Here is a 7,821-nt window from a genome sequence, read left to right as displayed (position 1 = left end):
AATAACATCATCTGTGTAATTTTTGCACACAGTGTCAGCAAAGTAATGAAGCTCATTGGTTGACCCTAGCCTTACATCACTCAAGCTAAGCCACATCTTGATAAATGATCCCAGTCCACTAAAGAATAATTTGACTTATTTGAATAGCATGTCACACTTTTTGTCATATGTGCACATACCTATATTATTATTTACTTTATTTAAATCAACTCATTCAGATAAAAATTAAAAAAAACCTTAATGCCATATATAAAAAATAGCATTTAACTGCAATCAATAGAAGGCATTATATAAATGTTGAAAACAAAACAATGTTACTAAATTTAAAATGAGATACAAATAAGATCATTTAGATTATACATGCATATGCAAATCCAATTATTCTACAACTGTTCATACCTGAAATAAGTGTGTTTCAGGGAGGAAACCAGGATTTTATTGACAAAAGCAGGCTAGTCCAGTTCATAAGTGGAACAATAAATCAATGTCTCCTCTCTCTCTCCAATAAAATTATTTTTAAAAAGATAATCTTTAAAAAGAAGAAGCTGCCTGGTGATGCCTCTTTACTTGAGATTTAGGATGATGCCTGCCCCATGACTAACCTTACCACCAAATTAATGCAAAATCTCATGATGTTGGGTGAGATTACTTCTGGGAAGTTTTTTTTTTTTAATACAAATAGTGTATCATTTAAGAATATTTTAGCCGAAACCGGTTTGGCTCAGTGGATAGAGCGTTGGCCTGCGGACTGAAAGGTCCCAGGTTCGATTCCGGTCAAGGGCATGTACCTTGGTTGCGGGCACATCCCCAGTGGGGGGTGTGCAGGAGGCAGCTGATGGATGTTTCTCTCTCATCGATGTTTCTAACTCTCTATCCGTCTCTCTTCCTCACTGTAATAAATCAATAAAATATATTTAAAAAAAAAAGAATATTTTAACTGTGTTAGAAAATTAAATTCAAACCAGTGTAAAAAAAAAAGATGGCTCACATATTCCAAAATCCTGGGATCTTGGTTTTGGCCATGGCTTGGTTCAGAGGTTCAAAAGTTTCCATCTGTTGGTTCTGCCTCTGTCACATGGGCTTCATTTTCAGGCCATAACCATCCATTTTGTTTCTGGCAGGTCTAGATCCTTAGAAGAGCCAACTGCCCTAAAGAACTCCAGTCTTACAGCCTGCCAGGCTCAAGTCCACTGGCTGGAGAAAGCTCCTTTTTGCCAGCTCATGCAAAGACCTTGAGGTTCATATTGATTGATCTAGTTGATGTGACATCCCACCTTTAACCCCAACCAATCAGTGGCCAGAGGGATGAGATGTGGTAATTTACTTACATCTGAATCATATTCAACCTTGTAGCCTAGAGAGGCACTCTCTCTACTGAGATAAGTGATGGGCCCCTCAACTCCCCCCCGCCATTGGGGCTTTTGTCTAAAGGAGGGGGGCATGGGACTGGCGAGTCCCCTACTGACCTTTTGCCAATATTTTAGTACTCCAAATAATGTTGCCAAGAACCCTCTTAGGAGTGAATTGGAAACAACAGAAATGTAATGTTTCTTACCCCCCAGCTCTGTGAATCAGACTCACTGTAATTTTAAGAGAATCCACTCCTTAAACTGATGCATACAAAGGAAATGCTAGCTATGAAGAAATGTCTATAATGTTGGTTTGACATGTTAGTCACTTACTAATCTTGTGTTTTCAGTGACGGGGACCAATCAGAACCTTAAGAAGCTATCTGAAGCAAAAAACAAAGTTCTCAGGTTATGAACCACCTAATCTCTCTGGGTATTAGGATGTGGGTCAGTCACAGGAGTATTGGGTGTAAAGCTGCTGTTTCTCCCTTGAGCCCTGCGGAGTGCCCAAGAGAAAATGCTCCCACTTCTGGCTGAATACACAAGGAACTGCTCATGGCAGCCTGGAGAACCTGGCTAACGAGGCCTTTTGCTAAGTGTAGGCGCCACCTGGTGGTCAATAAGCACACCTACTTGCTGGTGTTTTTCAAAGAGTGTTACATACAACACAGTCAACATTTGGCAGGAAATACAAAGAGGGAATAAAGAGGCCATCGTGACATACCCCAAATAATTTTAAACCGGGACTCCAACAAAAACCTGTGCACGAATGTTCACATCAGTACTATTTATAATAGCACAAAGGTCAAAACATCCCAAATGTCCATCAACAGGTGAATGGATAAATAAAATGTGATCTTTCCACATAATATTACTCAAGCATAAAAAAGCATGAAGCACTGACACATGCTACAGCATAGATGAACCTCAAGAAACATGCTAAGGGAAAGAAGCCAGACACAAAAGGCCACATGTTGTATGAGTCCATGTATATGACATGACCAAAATGGGGTAAATCCAAAGATTAGATTGGTGGTTTGCCAGGGACTGGGAAAAGTTACTACTTAATGGACACAGGGTTTCCTTTTGGAACTAGACAGAGGTGATGGTTGCACAACATTGTTGGTGTACTAATTGCCACCTGAATTGTTCACTTTAAAATGATCAATTTTGCCCTAGCCGTTTTGGCTTGGTGGATAGAGCATCAGCCTGCGGATTGAAGGGTCCCTCACACCCTGGCTCTGAACCAGAAAAAGGTCCCTCACTCAGCCAGGCTGGTGCTCTGATTTCAGATTTCTAGCCTCCAGAACTGTGAGAAATTTCTGTCGTTTATAAGCCACCCAATCTGTGGCATTTTTTTCATAGCAGCCTCAACAGACTAAGGCAGCACCTGACCTTCGCTCATTTCTAACTTCTACTGCCTCCTCTCTTCAAACCCATTGCCAGGGATGGGGTTACGAATATCAGTGCTGTATATTATGTGGTATTAGTAGCAGTAGTAATAATAATGATCAGTTGAGTGTTTAATGGTATATTTTAAAAGCTACATCAAAATGCTATGTACCTGTGCATTTGCAATAATCCATTTCTCAGCTGGAAAGTGTGAATCAGTTGTCAAATGAGGAACAATAATTCCTTGGGTATTTTGCCTTTTCAGAATCCCACTTTCCACTTGAGCTTCAAAAGGCTACCAAGTGAAGTTGATTAATGGGTATAGCATTTCAGTTTTGCAAGATTAAAAAGTTCTGGAGATTGGTTGTACAATGCGAACGTATTTAACATTACTGAGCAACACAGACATCTTAGAAATGGTTAAAATGGTTATACGTGTTTTTCCACAAGATAGTAATTTTTCAAAGAGGCCACCAAGTAAGGCATCTGAGAAGCTATCCCAGGAGACAGATGATGTTTCAGTTGCTCCCAAAGGAGAGACCCAAGCCAGTCAGCGAACGGTGAGGAGGGCAAGCAGGAGTCCTCCCACAATGGGCAGAGAAGGCTGCGTGTGGGACAGCTTAGGCCAGGCCCCGGGAGGTGTTCCAGGAAGCCTAAGCAGCCCAGCAGGGGCACTGTAGAAAGGCAGCTGCACTGTGGACATGGGGTTGGCCTTGATGATTGCAACTTCAGCAAATGCTAGAACTTTCTATTCAGGGAATGCCAAATTTTACTACGATATATTCTGAGGAACAGAAATTTAGATAAAAAACCACCCAGTGCATGCTTTCACACTATAGGAGAATGTAACTTCATATATTCTTTGTACCTTTCCAGTAGGAATTCCCTGCTAAAGACTTATCCAAGAGAACAAACTGGACAAGTGCACAAAGCATGTTAGGAAAGAGCACTATTTTTAAATACATATATTGATTTCAGAGAGGAAGGGAGAGACAGAAACACCAATGATGAGAATCATTGTTGACTGGCTGCCTCCTGCACGCCCCCCTACTAAGGATCGGTCGACACTCAACCACTGAGCCATGATGGTCGGACAAGAGCACTATTTTTAACAGCAGAAAACTTCAAACAACTTAAATGTTCATTAAAAAACCAGTGACCACTCGGTGGCATTCAAACGTCACTCTAAGTGTCAAGTGAAGATTTTTGGAGCCTTGGGGGATGTGGGACAGGAAGTGCAGAGAGAGATAGGAACACTGCTCCTTTTTCCTCTCCTCTCTCTGAAGACTGACTTTCTCCACTTTAATATTCAAGAGGCCAACAGTGACTGCCTCCGCCTGGACAACACGATCTACAACTGGTTTAATGTTCCAGCCTCAATTCGCAGGAGACTCTTATGGACCAGCTTGGGTCTGATGTCCATTCCCAAGTCAGTCAGCTGTGACTGGGCGATGGGGGTCACATGACACTCACTTGTAGTTACACCCATTCCCTAAGCAGCGGCTGCTTGGTGATGGGCATCCTGGAGAGTCTACACTCGTTCATCAGTCGTCCAGAATCAACTGGCATCATCTGCATCACCAGGCAGCTTCTTTTTAAAGATTATCTTTTAAAAAATAATTTTGAGAGAGGAGACATTGATTTATTGTTCCACTTATGTATGCATTCATTGGTTGATTACTGTATGTGCCCTGACGAGGGATTGAACCCACAATCTCGGTGTATTGCCCGGCCAGGGCCCAGGGACTTATTCTTGGGCCTTCAGATCTAATGGTAATCGCCTTGCTGGGTTTTGGACTTGCTTGGGACCCACAACCCCTGCCTTGCTTCTAATTTCTCCCTTTTAGACTGAGAATGTCTATCCTATGCCTGTCCCATAATTGCATTTTGGAAGCACATAACTAATCTGTTTTACAGGTTCACAGCTAGAGAGGAATTTTGCTTCAAGATGAATCATATGTAGAGTTTCACGCACATTTGACTTAGATGGTATGTAGATACTCTGGACTTGAGAGTTGATGCTGGAGAGTTAAGACTTTTGGAGTGTTGGGAATGTGTTTTGCATGTAAGAAGGACATGGTTTTTTTTTTTTTGGGGGGGTGTGTGCTATTCTGTTACAGCAGCCTGAGTAGACTAAGACAGACCACATTTTCCTTGTGGTGTCCTGGGTTTGACTTTGCTTGAAAGCCACTTCTTTTTTTTTTTTTTTAAATATATTTTATTGATTTTTTACAGAGAGGAAGAGAGAGGGTTAGAGTTAGAAACATCGATGAGAGAGAAATATCCATCAGTTGCCTCTTGCACACCCCCTACTGGGGATGTGCCCGCAACCAAGGTACATGCCCTTGACCAGAATCGAACCTGGGACCCTTGAGTCCGCAGGCCGACGCTCTTATCCACTGAGCGAAACCGGTTTCGGCGAAAGCCACTTCTTAATTTCGGTATTGGTTGCCATCTAGGGACTTAAAAATTTCAAAACTATCAAGTTCTGGCTCCTTATTGTTTAATAAGTCATTTCTCTCCTCACATTTTATCATAAGCAGCAAGAATAAACCAGGCAGCACCTTCAGCTTAGAAACTGCCTTAGATTACTCAGTTCATTAGAAACACTTTCTCTTTCCACGTACAGATGACGGTGTTGCTAAATCTTTTGCCACTATGTAATAAGGGTCCTTTTCCCTCCAGTTCCAATAATGTGTCCCTCACTTCCTTTTGAGCCCTCACTGGCAGCATCCTCAGAAGTCCAGATTTCTAAGTTTGTTCAAGATAATTTAGGTTTTCTAAACACTCCTCAAGATCTTTCCAGTCTCTGTCCATAGCCTGGTTCTAAACCACTCCCACATTTTAGTTAGTTATGACAGCACCCCACCGCCAGGAACCAAAAATCTATATTATGTTATCTATGTTATATGACAAATTACTCCAAAACTTCGTGCCTTAAAAAGACTTTATTCTTTTTTTTGTTGTTGACACTATTACAGATGTCCCCATCCCTCCCTTTGCCCCTCTCCACCCAGCCCCTGGCTCCCTTCCCTCTGGTCATCACCAAACCGTTGTCTGTGTCCTTGGGTTATGCATATATGTTCTTTGGCTAATCCCATCACCTTCTTTCATTGAGGGAGAGTGAGAGAGAGAGAGAGAGACATCTATCTATCTATCTATCTATATGTAAAAGGCTAATATGCAAAGTGTCCCCTCGGGAGTTCGACAGCTCGCTATGATGTGTGCTGACCACCAGGGGGTGGCGTGGAATGAAAGAAGGCCCCAGGCTTAGGGACCCTACCCGTGCATCAATTTCGTGCACCAGGCCTCTAATCAATGATAAGAGAGAATCATTAACTGAAGCCTCCTGCATGCCCCCTACTGGGAATTGAGCTTCCAACCTGGGCATATGCCCTGAGCGGGAATCTAACCAGTGACTTCTTATTTCCTGGGTTGACACACTACCACTGAGCCACACCCACTTGGGCTCCAATAGCCTCTCTTTTTTTTTTTTTTACATAACATTGGAACTTTTAATTTTCTTCTTTTTTAAAAAAAAATATATTTTATTGAATTTTACAGAGAGGAAGGGAGACGGATAGAGAGTTAGAAACATCGATGAGAGAGAAACATCTATCAGCTGCCTCCTGTACACCCCCTACTGGGGATGTGCCCGCAACCAAGGTACATGCCCTTGACCGGAATCGAACCCGGGACCCTTCAGTCCGCAGGCCAACGCTCTATCCACTGAGCCAAACCGGTTTCGGCTTAATTTTCTAATTAAAATTCAAGTTGCTAAAAGTGGCTACAGTAGACAGTTGGACAGCCAATTTGGAAGAAGCTTCATTTGAGAAAAAAAAAAAAAAAAAGAGAATTTCTTTACCTGACTGCTTTGGATCTCTTCTCTAAGCCTTTCTCAGTGCATAAAGTGAAACTCTACCTCATCCAATAGCCTCTTTTTAAAAAAATATATTTTTATTGATTTCAGAGATGAAGGGAGAGAGAGAGACAGAAACATCAATGATGGGAGAATCATTGATCGGCTGACTCCTGAACATCGCCCCCCCCGGGGATTGAGCCCGCAACCGGAATGAAACCCGGGACCTTTCAGTCTGCAGGCCGACACACTATCCACTGAGCCAAACCAGCTAGGGTTCCAATAGCCTCTTTTTAAAAAAAAAAAAAAATATATATATATATATATATATATATATATGTTAGAAACATCGCTTCCTGCACACCCCCCCCCGCCCCCCGGGATGTGCCCGCAACCAAGGTACATGCCATTGACTGGAATCGAACCCAGGACCCTTCAGTCCCCAGACCGACGCTCTATCCACTGAGCCAAACCAGTTTCGGCTCCAATAACCTCTTAATAGCTCTCCTTGTCTTCATTCCTGCTTGCCAATATTTCATTCTGTATACAGCAGAGTGATCTTTTAAAACATAAACATAAGCACATCACTCTTTACTTTAAAATCTTCCAATGGCTTAGAATAAAATCCAAAATCCTTACCATGACTCCTAAGGATACATATGATACAGCCCATCCACTTCTCCAATCTCATCTTTTATCCCTCTCTCCTGCTGTTCACTGTCTCCAGCCACAATGAATGACCTTCTTGCTGCTCCTTGAACACATTAGCTTACTTCCACCTTAAGACTTTTGCACTTGCTGTTCCATGTGCCCAGAAATCTACCTCTTGTAGTTCCAATGGACAGCGCCTTCCAGGTCTTCAGAGGTCTCAGCGTCACTGTTACCTCCTGAGAGACCTTCCCTGACCATCTAATAGGAAAAAGTCCCCACATCCATTTATCTCACCTCAGTATCCTGCTCACTTTCTTCTCAGCGTCTACAAACTGTGTTTTTCCCTGTTTATTTTCCGCTTTCTTTTCCTACTGTTTCCCCAGCGCCCTTAGGCCTGCACACGTGGTGTGCAGTCAATCAGTGCATGAATGAAGAACCATCACCAGGGTACAGTCAAAAAGCTCCTGCGAGGCCCTCGGATAGGTTGCTGGCATAAGGCAAGGAGCACAACCTGCACCCCTTCTCAGCTGTGCGCGAGCCCGGCTCTGAGACTCAGTGACCGGATCTGCA

Source organism: Cnephaeus nilssonii (genome assembly GCF_951640355.1).
Source record: "Cnephaeus nilssonii genome assembly, chromosome: 22".
Classification (NCBI taxonomy): Eukaryota; Metazoa; Chordata; class Mammalia; order Chiroptera; family Vespertilionidae; genus Cnephaeus; species Cnephaeus nilssonii.
This window is presented reverse-complemented; position numbering follows the sequence as displayed.